Genomic DNA, 21,539 nt, shown 5'->3' on the forward strand with positions numbered 1-21,539 from the left:
AATCTGCTGATAGCTCCTAAAGGTCTGTGCGGTCTCACTGTCTACTTGTGGGCATTAACACAGCGTCCAAAGAAAACGGACGTCAGTACGAATATTGTACTGAGTACGTAAGGCATGAATGAAATAAACATGATAGAGAAATCATAAGTCATAAGGTGAAGGCAAAACCTGTGCGACCCTGAAGGATGAATACATTTTATACATATATCATATATACCTAATCGTCGTACATGAATCATCATAGCGTATACATCATCATGTCATATAATTCATCATCGTAGTACCGTATCTGCTCATACACATAAAACATTATCCGTATTCGGCCACATAGGGGTTGACAATATCCGTATTCAGCCACGTAGTGGCTCGACAGTATCCGTATTCGGCCACGTAGTAGTTCGACAGTATCACATACATATCTTCCGTATTCGGCCACGTAGTAGCTCGACCATATCACATGCATCATAACAGGGATCAGTATATCTCATCATCATCATTGTCATCACATACATCTTATAAGCGTATCGTAACCTTTCATTAATGCATACATTTAAATTTAAAGACAGACTATGAAAATCACATCATATTCGTAGCATGGACTTCGTATGAATATCGTAGGATAGACTTCATAATCTCTAGGCTTAAGCTCAACAGTACAACTATTGTTTATATAGCATATCTCTTACCTTTATCTCATATGAAATCCTCTATGAACATAGACTCGCAACTTTGCGGAACATTGGTCATAAGACGTGCATTAAGGCTTATGGACAATCTATAACAATGTTGGGGTGACATAAGGTCGAGAACCCCCAATTACATTATGGAGCATTCATAGGAATTCTGCCTCACCATGAAGGAATTAGTATATAAGGTGAGTGTATACAACAAGCAACACCAATAGATTATAGTTAATGTCGTTAGCTTTGTAGAAACATTATACCATGAACTCTATAATCTTTAGACTTAAGCTCATCATTTTCATTATCGTGCTCATAACATGTCTCTTATCGTTATCTCACGTGGCTATTTATGAACATAGGCTCTTAGTTCCCGAATAGAAGGAGGCCATGGAAATGTAGAGAACATAATATCCTAGAAGTTACGTAAGGATCATTAGCTTCATAGACATCGCTCCTTGCTTTAGAATCTCTAGGCTTACTCTTATCATCATTATTATCTCATTCATGACATATTCCTCATCTTTATCTTATAAGAAGATTTCTATCAATGTTGACTCATATCCCGGAATGCAAGAAAGTCATGGAGAGGTAAGGGAATAATATCATAGGAATCGTATAAGGATTGCCATCTTCGTAGGAATGTCGTTCATGAGCTTTAGGACTCCTAGACATAAATTCATCATCAATATCGTCATGCTCGTAACGTGTCTCTTTTATTTATCTTGTATGAAGTTCTTTATGTTCGTCGACTCATAGTTTTCGATACGTAGAAGAATAATGAAGAAGAAGGGAATATCATATCATAGGATCCATGCCTTAGAAAGAAGGGACTAGCCTTACATACCTTTTCCTTTAGCTACTCCTCCGCTTGATTATTCCTCTTCAATATTCGCGTTCCTACCTTCAAGAGAAGTCGCATGAACATTAGCTAATAGATTACTTAGACGTACTTACTAATGCTAATGAAAATTGGGCAGCATTTCCTTTGTTTATACAACTTTCCTCATATGGTATATCAACTCCCTATCGCGTTTTCTCACATATAGTACCTATTCCATGGTCTAAATGTCACTTAAAACATATTTACAATCACAACATATCAAAATTCATGATTCATCCCAACCACTATTCAATAATGACACTATTCACTCATTTATGACCCATTTTCTATGTCTTTCTACAATTTAGGTGTCTTAGCCTTCCAATACCTTAAACAACATGGTATGGTCATGAAACTTACCTTAGATGATGGATGAACAAGCCTTGAATGAAAATACTCTTCTAGCACCAAAATCCTATTTCACTTCTCTTGGGATTTCTTGGCTTGGATGACTTTCACTAGGTTTCATACACTTGTTTTCATGGATTTGGTGTTGTTGATATTGGTCTTCCCTGGAATTCTTGTGGATGAGTGATGGAGAATATTCTAGAGGTTTCTTGACTTGTGGAGAGTGGGAATGAAATAAAATGAAATGAGAGAGGTCCCTTATATTAAATGTTGAACCTGTCCCGACCAACTTATACGGTCCGTATATTTTTCACTGACCGTATGTTTGGTCCATAATGTGATGTCCCTCTTGACCAATTATACGGCCAATATAATTTATACGGTCCGTATGTTGGGCCGTATAATGCCCAGTGGTTCTGTTTTCGTTCTCGTCGACTCGTTTGATCTCCGATCCTTATGGAACCTTCTTGACACTTGTTTAGCACCTCAATACCAATCTAAGGGATGCTATCACTCGTCTCCAAGAAATCATTATACCATCATTAACTCGTCGCTCGTAATATACCCTTTACTTTCTTTACCAAGCTTCTTCCTTTTGGTCAAATGTCTTTGAATCTCGACTAAGATCATCAAATGCTATTTCTTACTTATCCAAATCATCGTATACCTCGTGTTCCTTGCTATCCTATTCACTATATGCTAATGGGGAATTTTTCGAGGTGTAACATGTTGTATATGTAAAAACTACTTATGATTATTGGAACCCAAATGTGTTAGAGTCTACAAAATTCTCGTGGGAGTTAACATTTTTTCAAAGATTTTCTTTTTCAAAAGTAAATGATGTCACGGTACAATATGATTTTCGTATGCAAATTGATAAAATTTGGACTTTACAAAAATTGTTTCAAATACTAAATGGATAGACCATTAAGAGATAAGTACAAACAGGATTTGAATCAAGTAATTGATTTGGGCCATATGCCCTTTTTTACACTGAAAATTTTCGGACTATTTATGCTTGATAAAATTGGGATATAACTTTGTGCCATAACAACCCACAACCATTTTCAATACATAGTTGCCAAATATAACCATTGGGATATAACTTTGTGTCATAGTTGCCAAATATAAGTTCCAAGCTTTTATGAATTCGAGCTTAAATTCATATTGTCTACTGAAATTTTGGCAGCATTTCCCCTATACATATAGCATCCCCGAGACTTAGCTCGGCTCAATATATCAACAACAACAACCCAACAATCCAACAACACCAACAATTACCACAAAACGCACTATAACATAAATAGTCCTCTTTTCTTCATAGTTCAACGACATCCATTCCAACTTCACACTATCAAACTAATATCAACATTTTCCATATCCATTAACTAATTCAAGATTATTCAAACATATTTCCATAGCATTCCAAACAATATTCATGAATTCAAGTGTTTCCGCCAATTCCATATTCCATCCGAAACTCCTACAAATGCGACAAAACCATCACAACACATTTTTCTACTTACAAATTCATAACCAACAACAATAATCCACACTTAGAATCTTACTTCCATAATTATATAAAAATTATATAAAAATCACATAATTTCCCATAACAACCCACAACCATTTTCAATACCAACTTGATTCATTAAACCCTTATTTACATCACAAACACCACAACAACACAACTAACAAACTAAATGGAACTTAATTCATCTCCTCCCTTCATCACCATGGCACACGACCATGCACTACTTCACACATACACACGGCTAGACACATACACATCACAACTCCATAATTCTCATCCAATTCTCATCATCATAACATATATACTTATTCAATAACACCAAAGAATAGAAATCTTACCTTTTTCTTCAAACTTCCACTTGCCAACACAAGCACTTTCTTGCCTTAAAAATTATACCATGTTGAAGAGCATCCTTGAGTTAGTAGAAATACATGAAGAAACAAATTTTCGGATCAAGATTGAAGAGCTTGGAAATTTTTTCTCTTTTTCTTGAAGGGGCCGAAACCCCCTCCCTTTGTTCTTGCTCTTCTTTCTTTTGTTTTCAAGAATAGTCTAGAATGAACAATGGTCCCTTTATTTATTTAATCATCACATGACTTGAACTAAAACATGGGCTTGTGCTCCTCTTAATGGGCTATGGCCGGCCACCCCCTCACTTTGGGCCTCATTTTTCTCTTATTAGTTTTGAGCCCAATTCATTAGAAATCTTATTTTGTAATTCCCGAACTAATTTCCAAAATTCCAAATTTTGCCCTTGGCCTTCCTCCGTAATTCCGCAACAATATTTCTCATAAATATCACACACATATGTTAGATAAAATAAACATAGCCTTATTTCTTTCAAGTCAAACTCATTTCTAATTTTCCGAATGCACAAAACACGGGATATAACATTCTCTCCCCCTTTAGAACATTCATCCTCGAATGTTGGATTGGCCTTATAGGGTCCCACAAGCATTTCGGGGGAGTTTCTTTTTATGAGGCGATGAGAACTCTCGATCACATAGTACAAAATCTTATCTGATAGCTGGTCCTCGAATAATATAATTAACGTAGCAATTTATCTTTTAGTAATCATATCCTTCCTCCATACCCGTTCCTTATCTGTCGTTCTGTTTTCTCGATAATTGAATTACTTGGTATTCACATGATTCATCATTCCATACCATAGGTTTCCCTTTTTCCCTGCACTATTACATTCCAGTTCCTTTTTGCAAATAATTTCGTGCTTTGCCCGTCGGCTCTTTTTGTGGCTCTGCTTACTTACGTTTCTTGCTTTTCACCTTTCTGACATTTTGATCTCCTTATCTTCCACTCAGTTACTCTCTTTCCTTTTTATAAATTTGGAAAAAATTTGGGCAGAGGTTCCTCTGTACTTCTTACTATCCCAACACCTGCACGCAGAAATACCAACAATGCCTCACAGGGCCAACATATATACGTACGTATCATATCGTATCATAGCCACACAAGGCTAATAATTTCCAAGTAAAAGTATGAATATATCGAAACTTACCTCACATACATAACCCAGACGGCACCGGTGGCACTTTCCTTTTTACTTTTCTTTTCGATCTTCACATTACATTTCAATCATACTTCAAATAACTTCCCCAACATACATCTTTCATACCATTGCTTACCTGTGTATAGTGTAGCTTCCAATATCATCAGTCGCTGTCCTTTGTCGATACCGTTCTCCAGCTGAAATCAAAGGTTAGTAGAAAGAATTCATTTCCTACGGCTGGCTCTATCGCACGATCTAAGATTCAAAGAAAGGTAACACCCTAAATGTCCTGTAGCCTCCTGTTTATAGATGTGGTGCACAACACACCGATAAACAAGACTCTACGAGACACGGCCTGCAGACATTCCGAGGACAAACCGCTCTGATACCATTTTTGTCACGACCCAGCCCCGTGGGCCGCGACTGGTGCCCTACTTGGGCACCCAAACGGACAAACATACCAAATCGTCATATAATAGCTTAGGTCAATTTTCAAATTCATCATTATAAACAGATCTGAAAATCATTATCATCTGAAGCGGTCACGTGTACAGAGATATCATATCAGAACAAAAAGGGGCGGCGGAATACACATCGCCGAATATATACACACATATACGAACATACAGGCCATTTAGGCCGCATCAAAATCTGATAGATTGGCGGAATGTACATCGCCGGGCACAAATATCACTCGCTGCCTCAAATTGTATCAAACTGTCTCAGACACATTTCAAACACAACCATATATATACATATATATCAGAAGCCGACAAGGCTATCACATGGCGCAACGGCCCAAAACATATACAAATGTGCGCCGACAAGGCGGCCATGGCGAGTGGGATCATACAAACACACCTATACAGAAGTAGGCACAACCCACATATACATCTACAGACCTCTAAACAGACCAAACGAATCATATGGCGGGACAGGGCCCCGCCGTACCCCTGAACAAATACATACATATGTAGCGAACTAAGATATATACCAAAATGTAGGCTCCGGAATAAGAGGAGCACTCCAAATAGCAAAAGAGGGTGTCCTAAACTGGTGGATCACCAAACTGTGCGTCTGTACCTGCGGGCATGAAACGCAGCCCCCCCGAAGAGAGGGGGTTAGTACGAAATATGTACTGAGTATGCAAAGCAGAAGATACAGAAAACAAACCTGAGGCATAAACGAAATAGAAGTACAGAATATAAGTGCAAACCCAAAATATCAAAATGTTTACTCTCATAATATAAGTCATGCATAGGGCACAGAGAATATGGTCGCCCGCCCGTCGATGGCGCCATAACACAGCATAACACCAGAAGGTTTCAAATCTCCGTATCCCCGTCACACATCATTACAACATATCATAAGCCATATCACAGCATAACTCCATAAATGGAACCCGGCCCTATGGCGAGGTCTCGGGAACCGTAACACAGCATACTGCCGAATATATCATAGTGCGCACGATCACAAAACCAGCCCGGGAACCGGCGAACGATATCATAATAATGGGCATGAGCAGAGTAGTGCGGAAACTAATGCAATTTACATATCAAAACATTTATGAAACTGGACATAATCATATGACAACCCGTTAGGCAAACTAGTCCGGACAACTGATCAATACGGAGTTTATCTCACAAAAGTACTTCTGAAATCGTATTCATAGTTCAAAATGTAAATCAGAATATCATGGAGTAATCAAAACATTATTCTTTAATAGCTAAAGTCATAAGCAAAAGTCTCTTTTCGATATCGAACAAAGTTAAGTCAATTAGGGCAACGAAGGAGACTCGGGGCTAGAGGGCCCACCTTGGTCCAAGTCGAGGCGGCGTACAAATTTTACAGACATTTGACCTTATGGAATCAACCATGAAAGCTTAGGGGTGATTCGATCATGTTTACGAAAGTTACGAATGTTTGAACGTTTCTTTTCAACAAAGCATAAGTTTCTAATTCAATTTCACTAAATGGAATAGTGCTAAAAGTAAGCTTGGATTTCTATGAATAGAATGATCCCCGAGGCTCAAACTCAAACCTAGTACATCTAGGACATGCCAAGAGAAGAAAAGGGATAGCTTTACATACCTCACTTGCGCCTTACGCTCGTCCAAACTCAATCCCCGTTTCGTCCAAAATCTACAATTGGTCATAGTTGCCAAATATAAGTTCCAAGCTTTTATGAATTCAAACTTAAAGTCATATTGTCTACCGAAATTTTGGCAGCATTTCCCCTATACATATAGCATCCCCGAGACTTAGCTCGGCTCAATATATCAACAACAACAACCCAACAATCCAACAACACCAACAATTACCACAAAACGCACTATAACATAAATAGTCCTCTTTTCTTCATAGTTCAACGACTTCCATTCCAACTTCACACTATCAAACTAATATCAACATTTTCCATATCCATTAACTAATTCAAGATTATTCAAACATATTTCCATAGCATTCCAAACAATATTCATGAATTCAAGTGTTTCCGCCAATTTCATATTCCATTCGAAACTCCTACAAATGCGACAAAACCATCACAACACATTTTTCTACTTACAAATTCATAACCAACAACAATAATCCACACTTAGAATCTTACTTCCATAATTATATAAAAATCACATAATTTCCCATAACAACCCACAACCATTTTCAATACCAACTTGATTCATTAAACCCTTATTTACATCACAAACACCACAACAACACAACTAACAAACTAAATGGAACTTAATTCATCTCCTCCCTTCATCACCATGGCACACGGCCATGCACTACTTCACACATACACACGGCTAGACACATACACATCACAACTCCATAATTCTCATCCAATTCTCATCATCATAACATATATACTTATTCCATAACAACAAAGAATAGAAATCTTACCTTTTTCTTCAAACTTCCACTTGCCAACACAAGCACTTTCTTGCCTTAAAAATTATACCATGTTGAAGATCATCCTTGAGTTAGTAGAAATACATGAAGAAACAAATTTTCGGATCAAGATTGAAGAGCTTGGAAATTTTTTCTCTTTTTCTTGAAGGGGCCGAAACCCCCTCCCTTTGTTCTTGCTCTTCTTTCTTTTGTTTTCAAGAATAGTCTAGAATGAACAATGGTCCGTTTATTTATTTAATCATCACATGACTTGAACTAAAACATGGGCTTGGGCTCCTCTTAATGGGTTATGGCCGGCCACCCCCTCACTTTGGGCCTCATTTTTCTCTTATTAGTTTTGAGCCCAATTTGTTAGAAATCTTATTTTGTAATTCCCGAACTAATTTCCAAAATTCCAAATTTTTCCCTTGGCCTTCCTCCGTATTTCCGCAACAATATTTCTCATAAATATCACACATATGTTAGATAAAATAAACATAGCCTTATTTCTTTCAAGTCAAACTCATTTCTAATTTTCCGAATGCACAAAACACGGGATATAACAATTTTGATATAGTTTAAAGCTGAAAAACATATTTGAACAAGTATAAATGGACCTTTTCCAACTAAATCCTAGTGGGCGAACCAACACACAAGACATCTATCCATTCAAATTCGATTTTATATTAACCAAACTAACCAGTTATTACTCATTCAAACATCGAATGAACAAAATAATTCATGCCATAAAATACTAAAATGAGTGCGGAAGTTCTAACTATTACAAAATTCCCGAAATCCGAAAGTCATCGTATAGGAATCTAATCTAAAACATAGCTAAGGAATGAAATGTGACTAATACATCCATAATGTCCAGAATGAGAAAAGACATCATAAGAGAAGTTCTTCGGGCGACCTGGCATGGGAAAAGCTCACCCTAAATCTATCAGCAAACGTCCTCCATGATAGATGTGAGGGCCGGTAGCAGTTTCCGTATCACAATCTGCACTCAAAGAATGCAGCAACGTAGTATCAGTACAAACACTATGTACTGGTAGATATCATAGGCCGACTAAGGTTAGTTTTATGCATAATTCATAAAAGCATAGAATAAACAAGTCAGTCAACAAACATGAATATCAAAAACCACAGCAAGCCAACCAAGGGTAATCACAATCAAATCACCAAGAATGTCAAAAATCATAATCTCGTATCATGACCTGCAAGAGACTCATGGTGTCCATGTACCACTCGTTCCGGAACACTTCTCGGACCCTAACACAACCGTCCGCTCCGGAACAAACCTCGGATATAGGACATATCAACGTACCTCTCATTTTCGTAACTAACCTCAGACCACGAGCCCAAAATCTGAGTCACATATGTGCCTTTCCATACCTCTTTCAAAACAATGTTTCTTACCTTCTCAATATCAATACTCAAATCATTATTCCATGTCACAGTACCCTCGAGAAGATCATATTAGCTTCTTATCACAATACATTCACTGCAGAATCAATACACTGGAATAGTGGCACGAAGCCTACACAATCACTCAATCACAATCACATAGGAATTTAGCCACACAAAATCATGCATGAAAACTAGACATGCTTTCTTCTAGAGAATTCACAAACATACAATCAAATAACCATAGTCTAAATCAAGTAGACTGTAACCTACCTCAGAGCTAGGACAACGCAAGTCACTCCGCAACAGCCTTTGCTGTTACACCTCGAATATTTTTTTTTGCGTCAATTGCGTTGTAAGTAAACTAACGTAAGCTTGGAGGGGTTATGTGTTATAGCCCGTATTTTGTACTTTCGGATATTTAAAGATAGTCGTGGTAAGTTAACGGCAAAACTATTTTCCAAAGTTATTTTAATATACAAGTTGTTTATTAGTATGGAAATATTGAGAAAGGCTAAGGGTAAAAAGGGAAATTCACAAGGTGGTTCATGGTAATATTGTGGAAGGCTAGGGGAAAAAAGGGAATTTCACAAAATATTCAAGAAGGTTCATGAAGGGCCAAGTTGGCCGTGTGGCTCATGTGTGGTTCCCACCCATGGCTAGCCAATTAACTCATGCCATGAGTGGGGGGCATGTGTCCACTTAATATTAGAGGGAGCTAAGTATATATATAGATAAGTGGTGGCAAAATAAGACATATTCATCTTTCAAGACAAGAAGCTTGGAGAAGAAGAAAAAGAAAGAAAGAGAGATAGGGGCATTCGGCCATGGCTCCAAAAATTGGTGTCCATGGAATTGATCAAGAAAAATTATTTTCTTCTAGCAATTCAACCAATTGGAAGGTCCTCTTTAACGTGGAGTGGTTGTTGGAACAAGCAAAGTATTTATGGTGCAAATTGGAAGCCCTAGCCGAATAGAGGAGTCAAAGAATAAAGGTAAGGTTTAACCCCTTCTTTCATGTTTTATGGATGATTTGTGCATGCTCTGGTATGTATAAATGGATGAAATTCATGAAGCATGTATGTATAGGGTATGGCCGAATGAGGGTTATGTTGATAAGATGTGATGAATTGATTTTATTTAGTAGTTTGATTGTTGTTGTTGTGGATTCCATAATAAAAATGAAGGTTTGATGGCTTGAAATGAAGTTGTAATTGTTGTGGAACTGTTGAAGAAGTTAATGTAACATTAGTGTGGTTTCTTATAATTATGATAATGAAGTTGTTAATAAGTATATTGTTGGTGTAGTTCATGAATTTGAAAGGAAGGAAATGTGTCGTTATTGTTCTTGTTGAATTTGGAAGATTTCGGGTGAAGTGGTATGTTGGTTGGGTTGTTTAGAATATTGTGTGAATTGTTTGAAGTGTTCTTGAATCATGTTAGAATGATTTTGGATTGACACGTGAATGTGAGATCATTGGTGTTAGCTTGACGGTATATGGTCGATTTGAATGTAAGTGAAATGTTGTCGAATTATGCAAAAGGAGTTACTAACGTTAGAATGCATTTTGGATTGATTGTTGAAGTTGTTAATATGGTTGTTGGTATTGTTGTTGATAATTTGGCCGAGTTGAATTCTCGGATTGTTGTTGATAATTTGGCCGAGTTGGATTCTCAGGGATGGTTGTATTTACAGGGGAAATGTTGTCGAACTTTTGGCAGATTATACGTGAATTTATTTGAAGGACTAAGACAAGCGTATGACGACAAGTCTAATGATTGTGTAAATCTTCTTGAATGTAGACTAGCGATAGCGAGCTTGGACAATTAAGCGTAGCTAATAGGACGTGGAGCAGGTATGGAAGGCTTACCCTTTATTTCTTTTGGCATATCCTAGAGCCAAGTAAGGTATGATGTGCACCTTGGGGTACTCTATTCTTTGATTCCGAGTTTGATTATGATTCTTATTCACTTTTTGATATGTTTTTAAAAGAGTTCTGTAAGTATTAATGTCCCTAACTTTCGTAGACGATCTCAGATTGCTTTCGAAACGTTCGTAAAGGTTTCTGTAATGAACAATGTCCATAACTTTCTTATACTAACTCGGATTGCCTCGAAGCGTGCTTATGATCCTCAAGTGTCGATTTATGTACTTATCCATCGAGTCTTAAAATTGTTTTATGTGCATATAGTTTCTCGCTACTCTGCTCATGCATGCCTCAATATATCCTTCACTGAGTCCCGGGCCAGGACACGTTCTCGTGCGTACTCCACTGCATTGTTCACCGAGTCCCTCACTTGCGGGCCGGGACACGTTATATGTATATGTATATGATGATATGATGATACGGGGATGGCGGCCAGGACGGCATATGATGACTCCATTCACCGAGTCCCGCACTTGAGGGCCAAGACACGTTATGCATATATGACATATGATGATGACATGCAAGAATTTACTCACCGCGTCCCTCACCAGAGGGTCGGGGCACGTTATATGCATATATGATATATGATGTTGACATACATCATTTTCATTTCAGAAGGCAAGTGTATTGATGTTTTTAAAAGTCATGTTTGTTTTTGGTAAACCTCTGTTTCAGTTATGTTCCTCTTTACTACATTTCATGCCTTACATGCTCAGTACATATTCCGTACTAACCCCCTTTCTTCGGGGGCTGCGTTTCATGCCGCGTAGGTACACCCAGATGAGTAGAAGCCATTATAGAAGATGTTCCAGTGGAATTAGCAAGCTCCATTTGCTCCTGGAGTGTTGCCGAGTCAGAGTGTTCATGCTATGGTATCTTGGTCGATGTTAGAGACTTTGCAGACAGAGTCGTGGGTATCGAATGTCAGTCTTGTAAGCGGCTCCACCAGCCGATGTGTCATTATGCATCATGTTATGAGCTTCATATGATTACAGATTTTACTTGACTTGAGAACGATGAAAGGAATGTTTCTAAAAGCCTTTACTATGTATTTCATTTTGTGATTTAAGAGATTAGGAGTGTAACAAGAGTCAGCGGGTTCGCTCGGCTCCGAATATGGGGTCGGGTGCCCATCACACCCTTGCAAGATTAGGGTGTGACATTATGAAACCCTTATAATACTAATGAATACTCTTAACAAGTGTTAATCAAGTATCTAAAGTTTCCGGGATCAAGTAAATCGAAGAAAATAAGTTTGTCGAAAATTTGGAAAAAGTTGATAGAATTTTGGGTCACATTTGAAGGGGTATATCTCCAGGTATATGTGGATTTTTAAGGTGTTTCAAAATCCTAAAATAAAGTTCGTCGAGTCTAGTTTTCAACACAATCAACCTCTCGTCGATACGACGTCAGAGTAGAGAATTATGAACGTTACAAGTTAGGCGGGCAGAGCAGGGCACGCTGCTACAATGCTGCTATAGTGCCACAGACCCAAGGCCCTATTTAAAGCCATTTTCACCACTTTAAACCCCATAAACCTTCATCAAAGTTCTAGAAAAAACTATGAACATCCAAGAGCTCCAAACAAAGTTTCTATAACCAAATTAATTAAGGATCTTAGTTGAAGATTTAGAGAGGTATATCAAGGGAACTAACTCATGGTTCTTGAAGATATATTGATCTTGTGGGCATATACTATTCTTGGATTTTGTGTATTCTCCATCCTAAGGTAAGACCCTGTGCTTCATTTATTGTTTTGGAATTATTTTGGAAGGCTTTAGTGTGGAAGGATTGAAGATATTATGGTTTGAAGTTAGAATATAATTGTGATATGGAATGGAGTTTATGGAGTTATAAAAAGAATTATGGTGCTATTTTCATATGTATCTGACGTTGATAATAATGTTGGTATTGTTGTTGCGAATTGGGATTAACTTCCGAGAGTAAAACCGTTGGAATATCATATAATTAATAAATCAATTATTAGACTAAAGAAACATCGTGCAGGATGTTTCATGGAGTATATTGGTGTTGATAATGTTTTTGTGATATTGGTATATTTTTTGTTGTTGTTGATTATTGAATTGTGATTTCGGGCTAGGCATATAAATCGGGGAGATACTGCCCGAATTTCGGCAGATTCTAAATGAATTTAAATTGAAGGCTGAAGATAAGCATGTGATAATGAGTCTAAAAATAGTATGAATGGTTTACATATAGATTTACGAGCTTGGAAGGATAAACGTTGAGTAGTTAAGGACATCAAAAGGTATGTTAAGAGTCGTCCCTTTCTTTCAAATGCATGATTCCATAAATGTTTCCATAACCTCTTTGTTTTCAAAAGCTAGAAGTTCATGATTTTTAAAGCTTATCATGATGTTAAAGGTGAGAACGTTTCTATGATGATTACAATGATAATGATGATTTTATGTTTAAAGGTTCCAAGTTTATGATTTTAATGTTATTATGAGAATGTTGAGTTATTTCATGATTTTCTCGATTTTATTCATTGTTCTTGATCTCACCTTATAATAATTGTTCCTTCAAGGTGAGATAGAGCGATGATGATTATTCCATAATATAATCGGAGGTTACCGACCTTACGTCACTCTGATAGAGTCATAGCGTTCTTTGGGCTCTCATGCATGCTACTTATGTTATAATATATTTATATATTTATATATTTATATGTATATGTATATATGGGGTTATGGGAAAAGGGCGAGGCATTATATACACATAGCCACCTGATCAGTTGGTATATTATGATATCGTCCCGGACGCGGGATGCCCGGATGCGAGATATATGGTTAAATTGATCAGGCCGTTCGTTCCTCGACACTGTTATATATATATGGATCAGGCTGCACGTTCCGCTGCTCTATTATGAAACATATGTACAGGTTATTCCCTTATCTCATGTTATGCTCTATATTTTTCATTATGTTATTTTCCATGTTCGGTATCTCATACTATGTTACTATTCATGCCTTACATACTCAATACATTTTTCGTATTGACGTCCATTCTTGTAGGTGCTGCATTCGTGCTCGCAGGTTCAAGTAGCCAGCCGCGTGAGCCAGACCTGTAGGACATCTCCTCCGTCTCAGCCAGCAAGCTCCATTTGGTCCGGAGCTTCAGCCCCTTTTTGGTATGCTATCTTGCTATGTACATATATGGGTATGGCAGGGCCTTGTCCTGTCCTTTCTACAGTCTGTATTCCATAGAGGTCTATAGACAGTTGTGTATAGTGGGGATGTCATGGGGCTTTCGTTGTTTCTCACTTTTGGGGTACAGTGTAAATATTGACAGAGTCAGTCTGCGTCACCATCTTTGTTCGTATGTTTATATATATGTATATTCACATGCATGGTTTATGAGATTCTGATATTTGGCCCAAATATCTAGATTTAGTGTCATTTACACTTTACTTCTTAGCACTTTCATTGCAGTTTTGAATGCGAATTGTTGTATATGAGCTTACGTTGGTATGTTTATATGAATAGGTACAACAAGGACCAACGAAGGGTATTCAGGGCAGTTTTGAGTGATCCCGAGGCTGTGTACGTCGATTGAACGTTGCGAAGGAGGTTCCAGCACTTGAAGGCAAAATCTGACCACTGAAGGGTTTCATGCTCTGGCCATGCGCCGCATAGCCAGCGCACAAAAACACCATTCCTGAATCTCAGACAAACCATGCGTTGGTCATGCGCCGCACAAGAAGAACATAAAGGAGGTTATGCGCTGGCCATGCGACGCACAGCCCGCGCACAAGCGGCGTCAGTTGACCTATTTAGATCGGGATTGGGCCAACTTATCTGATATTTGTCCTAGCTTATAAATAGCCATTTTTACATTACAATAGAGGACTTTTGACCTAAAGAGAGTAGGAGCCGCCGTGGAGGCCGGAGATTATTGGGTTTATTCTTTTCTTCTCCTTATTACTAGTTTGTATATTTTCTTTGAATGATTTGCTATTTTTCCTCCATATCTATGTGGAGCTAAAATTCTCATTCTAGGGTTGTGGTAAACCATGATTATTGATGTTTGGTGATTATTTATTATCTTAATATGAGTTGTTGAGTTTGATTGCTTCTTTAATTCTGTTCATAATTGCTTGATTGTTTGGCCAACAGTTAGGTTCTATCGACTATCTAATATACATACTTGGGAAAGATGTTATTAGATTAGAAAAGGATTAAAGAGAGCGTGATCTGATTATCCCTACAGTTAGGCTAGAATTTGTGGCTAGGATAGGAATATACCTAGGCGCCGCGTTCAATTAAATACCATAAAGGAATTGCGTTCTTAACAAGTCAATTCCATAGGAATATAGGCGGCGAACTGTTTTGAATAGGCGAGTAGTAGTTCGGGAGAATACTACGAGAGTTAATAATCCGGTAAATTAGCAATCGTCAACAATTCGTATTAAAGGGAAATAGTTCGAAAACTCAACAGGATTGGTGAACCAACCGCAACCCTGGAACATTCATCTCATTGATAATATAAAAACCCGCTCTTTCTTTGTTGAAGTTCACTATTTGTCTCTTTTATCTTCAATTAGTTTATAATCGCAATCTTCGAATTTCATCTCTTATATAGATAATTTGGATAGTTTAATTTAGTTGACGGTTAATCATAATTCCCTGTGGGTTCGACACCCGATTTCTAAAATTACTAATCACTATATTACTTGTACGACTACGTATACTTGCGTATGTGTTTGGACGCAACAAGTTTTTGGCGCCGTTGCCGGGGAGTTAGAAATTAACTGTTTATCTAGATTCTACTTTTCTTGTTATCTATTCAAGTTTTTTTATTTATTTTATTTTTATTTTTTAATTTAGTAGTTTGGATATCTTTCTTGATATGGCATCTTGGAATAAAAATTGGTCAAATATTGGTTGTGCTTATTTTGGCGATTCTTGTCTGATTTGTGGAGGACTCCACCTGTGGAAACACTGTCATAATATTTTCGGGAATGGGTTGTGCGCACCTACCCAATCCTTTGAGCGGAATGTTTGTAGTATATGTGGTGGTCAAGATGGCCATTGGAATGGTTGTCCTAAATATTATTCCCTATCCCCGAGCCCCTATTATGATTCTCTTGTTGTTTGTGAGGTTAACAGGAGTAATGAAATGGAAGATGCAGAGAGTTTAGCTCGGCTTACAGATATGATGAAAAATATAGTGGAGCAAGACACATTGATAAGAGAGCAAAACGCAGAACTAGAGAAGGCCATGGAGAGGATTCGTGTCAAACTCACAGAGATGCAGGCCGAGTCTTAAACTTGTAATCTGCAAGTTATAGGCTTAGCCAATATCCAAGACGAACCTCAAACAGAAGAAGAGTGTGAGTTCCAAAAAGGAGATAACTTCGAAGAAGCAAAGATAGTGAGCCAATCTTGGCTAACGGAACAAGCTCAACAAATGAAATTTCATGGGTTTCTCCACGATGGACTCACAAATATGGCGACACAATTGAAAGAAGGCAGAATAGAGCTCAGACAAGAGATAGACAAATTTGACTCAAATATCCATGACCTGCATGCTCTAATGAATAAAATGGTTGAGATGTCTGACGCCCAACCACCAATTGTTGTGGATACTGGCCTACTTGTGGAACAGGAAGAAGAATTCCAACCATTTGATCAGAATATTGTTGATGATGCCAATGTTGAGGGGGTGCATATGAGTGAGGATGTAAAAAATAAGGCAGTTTCGGAGTTGGGGCGTGTTGGTCCCCATTCTAAACATTTTTCTATATTATGTTTGGTTGGTGACATGGAAATCGAGTGTTATAGCCCGTATTTTGTACGTTCGGATAATTTGAGATAATTGTGAGAAGTTAAGGGCAAAGCTATATTTTGATCTTGTTTAATACACAAGTTGTTTATGAATATTGTTTATGAATATTATTTATGAATATTATTGGTATGGAAATATTGAGAAAGTCTAAGAGTAAAAAGGGAAATTCGCAAAGTGGGTCATGGTAAAAATTGTGGAAGGCTAGGGGAAAAATGGGAATTTCACCAACAATTCAAGAAAATTCTTGAATGGACCATCTTGGCCATGTGGCCGTCCAAGTCAAGGTGGGCTTGGCCCACATGGATGAATTATATTTATGCATATATATATGACATATTAGTCATATTTCTCCACACAAAACTCTAGAACCTTGGAGAGAAGAAAAAAAAAAAGAAAGAGAAAGGCTTCGGCCATGGCTCCCAAAAGTTGAGCCATGGAATATTGACCAAGAAAAATTATTTATTTTAGCAATTCAACCAATTGGAACGTCCTCTTTAATGTGGAGTGATTGTTGGAGTAAGTAAAGCATTGTTGTGCAAGTGGTGAACCTAGCCGAGCAAGAAGAGATAAGTGAAGAAAGGTACGTGTTCAATCTTCTTTTACATGTGTTATGGATGATTATGTATGTTGAAGTATGTAGAAATGGATGGAATTCATGGTACATGTGTGTGTTGATGTTGTGGCCAAATATAGTGGTGTTGTGTAGAACAAATGGATTGATTTTGTTTAGTATTTTGATTGTTGTTGTTGTGGATTCCATAATAAAAATGAAGATTTGATGGCTTGAAATGAAGTTGTAATTTTTGTGGGAGTCTTGAAGAAGTTAATTTGACATTAGTATAGTTTCTTGTCATTATGAGAATAAAGTTGTTAATGCATAGACTATTATTATAGTTCATGAATTTGGAAGGAAAGAATGTGTTGTTGTTGGTTATGTTGAGTTGAGAAGGATTCGGGTAGTAGGTATAATTCATGAACTTGAAAGAAGGAAATGTGTCGCTATTGTTCTTGTTGAATTTGGAAGGTTTCGGGCGAAGTAATATGTTGGTTGGGTTGTTTGGAACATTATGTGAATTGTTTGAAGTATTCTTGAACCATGTTAGAATGATTTCGGATTAGTACTTCAATGTGAGATCATTGGTATTGGCTTAATTACATGTGATTGAATTGAATATAAATGAAATACCGTTGAATTGTGCGACGAAGGTTGTTAATGTTAGAATATATTTTGGGATTGATTGTTGAAGTTGTTAGTATGATTGTTGGTATTGTTGTTGATAATTTGGCCGAGTTGAATTCTCGGATTGTTGTTGATAAATTGGCCGAGTTAGACTCTCGGGGATGGTGTAATTACAGGGGAAATGCTGCCGAAATTTCGGCAGATCATAAGTGAATTTATTTGAGAAGCTAAGGCAAGTGTATGACAATGAATCTAATGATTGTGTGTAAATTCTTCTTGAATGTAGATTAGCGATAGCAAGTTTGGACAATTAAGCGTAGCTAATAGGACGTGGAGCAGGTGTGTAAGGCTTACCCGTTCTTTCTTTTGGCATGATCTTTGTGAAACCAACATGACAAAGTATATGTATATGATTCTAAAGAAACTCTCATTCTTAGAGACACTAGGATGGCTAACGTTCTTGATTTCCATAAGCTATTTCATATGGTTTTGATGCGTATCTATGATGTCCGAAGATTTATTTGGTATGTTTCCGAATGGCATTCAAAAGATAATTGTTATGACTAAAGTTTTGATTTTCAAATGCTAGCACGTTCAATTATTTCCATTGGGTCTTTGACATATTTTGATACGGATATATGGTTCCAAAAGTTCTATTTGATTTGATCCATAACGATATCCGAAAGGTACTTGATAAGATTGTTGCTTTGATTTTCCAAAAACTGGCTCCTGAAACGTTTGTACAAGGGTCTGTACTAAAACGTCCATAACTTTTTCATACTAACTCAGATTGACTTGAAACGTGTTTATGAACCTCAAGTATCGATCTACGTACTTATCCATCGAGTCTTGAAATTTGTTTTATGTGCATACGGTTTCTCACTACTCTGCTCGTGCATGCCTCAATGCATCTTTCACCGAGTCCCGGCCCGGGTATGTTATCGTGCGCACTCCACTGCATTGTTCACTGAGTCCCTCACTAGAGGGCCGGGTACGGTATATGTATATGATGATATGATGAGATGATGATATGTTATGGTGGCCAGGAGGGCATATGATGATTTGATTCACCGAGTCCCTCACTAGAGGGTCGGGTACGGTATGTATATAATATATGATGTTCACATGCATGATTCTATTCACCGAGTCCCTTAATGGGCCGGGTACGGCATGACTTCATTCACCGAGTCCCTCACTAGAGGGCCGAGTACGGTATATATATATATATATATATATATGTATATGTATATGCATGCATGATGATATGAAAGTATGATGACATGATTTTATCCACCGAGTCCCATAACGGACCGGGTACGCTATGTGATAATGATATGTGTGATCAATGCTTTAAAGGCAAGAGTTTTGGTATTCGGGACATTGTATATGTTTCTGCACCCCTTATATCAGTTATGATTCTTTTACTGTGATTCTTGCCTTACATGCTCAGTACATTTTCCGTACTGACCCCCTTTCTTCGGGGGCTGCGTTTCATGCCAAGCAGGTACACCCAGATGAGTGGAAGATATTACTAGAAGATGTTCCAGCGGGATTGGCGAGCTCCACTTCCTCCTGGAGTGTTGCCGAGTCAGTGTATATGTGCTATGATTTCTGATTAATGTTAGAGACTTTGCAGACAGAGTCGTGGGTATAGAATGTCAGTTTTGTAAGCTGCTCCATCAGCCGATGTGTCATTTTGTGTTATGTGATAAATTCCATATGATTACAGATTTTGTTTGATTTGAGAACAACGAAAAAGAATATTTCTGAAAGCTGTACTATGTATTTCATCTTTATTTGATTTAAAAGTCCAAAAGATTATGTGTGCACTAAGGGACAGAGGGTTCGCTCGGCCCTAAGTAAGGGTCGGGTGCCCATCACACCCTAGGGAGATTAGGGTGTGACATAGAGCCCTCCAAGCTTTTGGAGAAGTGTATAAATAAGGAACAAGACCCTTATATCCTAAACTTTGCCATACCAAAAGGGCAAAACGACATTCTTCACTTAAGGGCCAAGAAGTGCAGGATGCGACACCTATTGTTTGGTTCCTTTATTTTCACACCACTGCCCTAAGAGCGGAGCAAAAAATTTGATGCAAAATTAGGGGCGCAATTCATATCCTCAAGGTGGAGGGAAAAGTGGTGAAGTTGATTCACGTCGTGCCACGACGGTAACTATGGCGCTGGTTGGGAGGCAACCCAACTTTTGCAGCATATATTTCATACGTGTGTTCATGTTTTAGGACCAAATAATGAGCAGGAACAATAAACGCTTGAAGCAGTCAATGAAACAGCTCCAGTTTTGTGTGTGCTATGCCCATGCGTCGCATGGCAATCGCACAAGGGGTAAGCAGGCCAACATTTTGGCTAAATAGAAAGTTCAAAAATGGGTGTATTGTGCGCTAACCATGCGTCGCATGGTCAGCGCATGATGGGAAATCAGAGCAAAAAATTTCTAAGTATAAAGTTCAGAAAGGTGGATGTTGTGCGCTGACCATGCGACGCATGGCCAACGCACGGGTCGGCCCAGTTCGAATTCTGTTAAAAGAATAAGACACGGCCGACCCCCCACTTATTCCCCACTTCTCACAAAACCCCCCTCCCCCTCTCTCTAAAACAGCTCCCAACCAAACCCAAACACCAAAACCCTTCTCCCAATCCCTTCCAACTCCAAGGAAAGTAGTGTAAATCATCTCCTCCATGACACAAGGTAAGAATTTGTGTGTTTTCATTAATGAAATCCCATTCCTTCTTTCCCCTTTTTGTTGGGTTAAGAGATTGATAAACAAGGGTTTGTGGGTTGGGCAAATTTGGATGGATGTTTCGGTATTGTGTTGTTTGTACAGAGTGTTGGATGCTCGAACAATGATTCCCAAACATAAGGGAGGGTTTTACAACCCTCTATTGTTGCAAAATATCAAGGGATAGTTCTGTGCCCACAATTTGCTTGATAAAAATTCCTCAATTAAGTTTCGTGTGATTTTTGTGAAGTCTTGAGTAGCAAATAAACTTGAAACAACATTCTAAACCATAGGGCATTTCCATGAACACCCATAGGTCATTCAACATGCTTTTTCTTGTTTTGTAGGATAGTCTTTATTTCATTAATTTTGTCGTTTTAGGCTTAAAATTAGTTAACTTCTTTATTTTGAGTTTTGTGTATCATAGTCGGAAGTAAGTGTGGGGTCATTTCACGACCCCACTGGAGAGTCATTAAAGCCATGAGAGTACCCGAACATCAAGAAAGATGAACATTCAATGCATAAACACACGGCTTGCAATAAGTGTGGGGTTGTTTCACGACCCCACTTGGTTTAACATTTGCTAACGAAGTTGGATGTTTGTGTTTTGAATCTCCAGAGGTACAAAGAGT

This window comes from Lycium barbarum, chromosome 10 (assembly GCF_019175385.1).
Source record: "Lycium barbarum isolate Lr01 chromosome 10, ASM1917538v2, whole genome shotgun sequence".
Lineage (NCBI taxonomy): Eukaryota > Viridiplantae > Streptophyta > Magnoliopsida > Solanales > Solanaceae > Lycium > Lycium barbarum.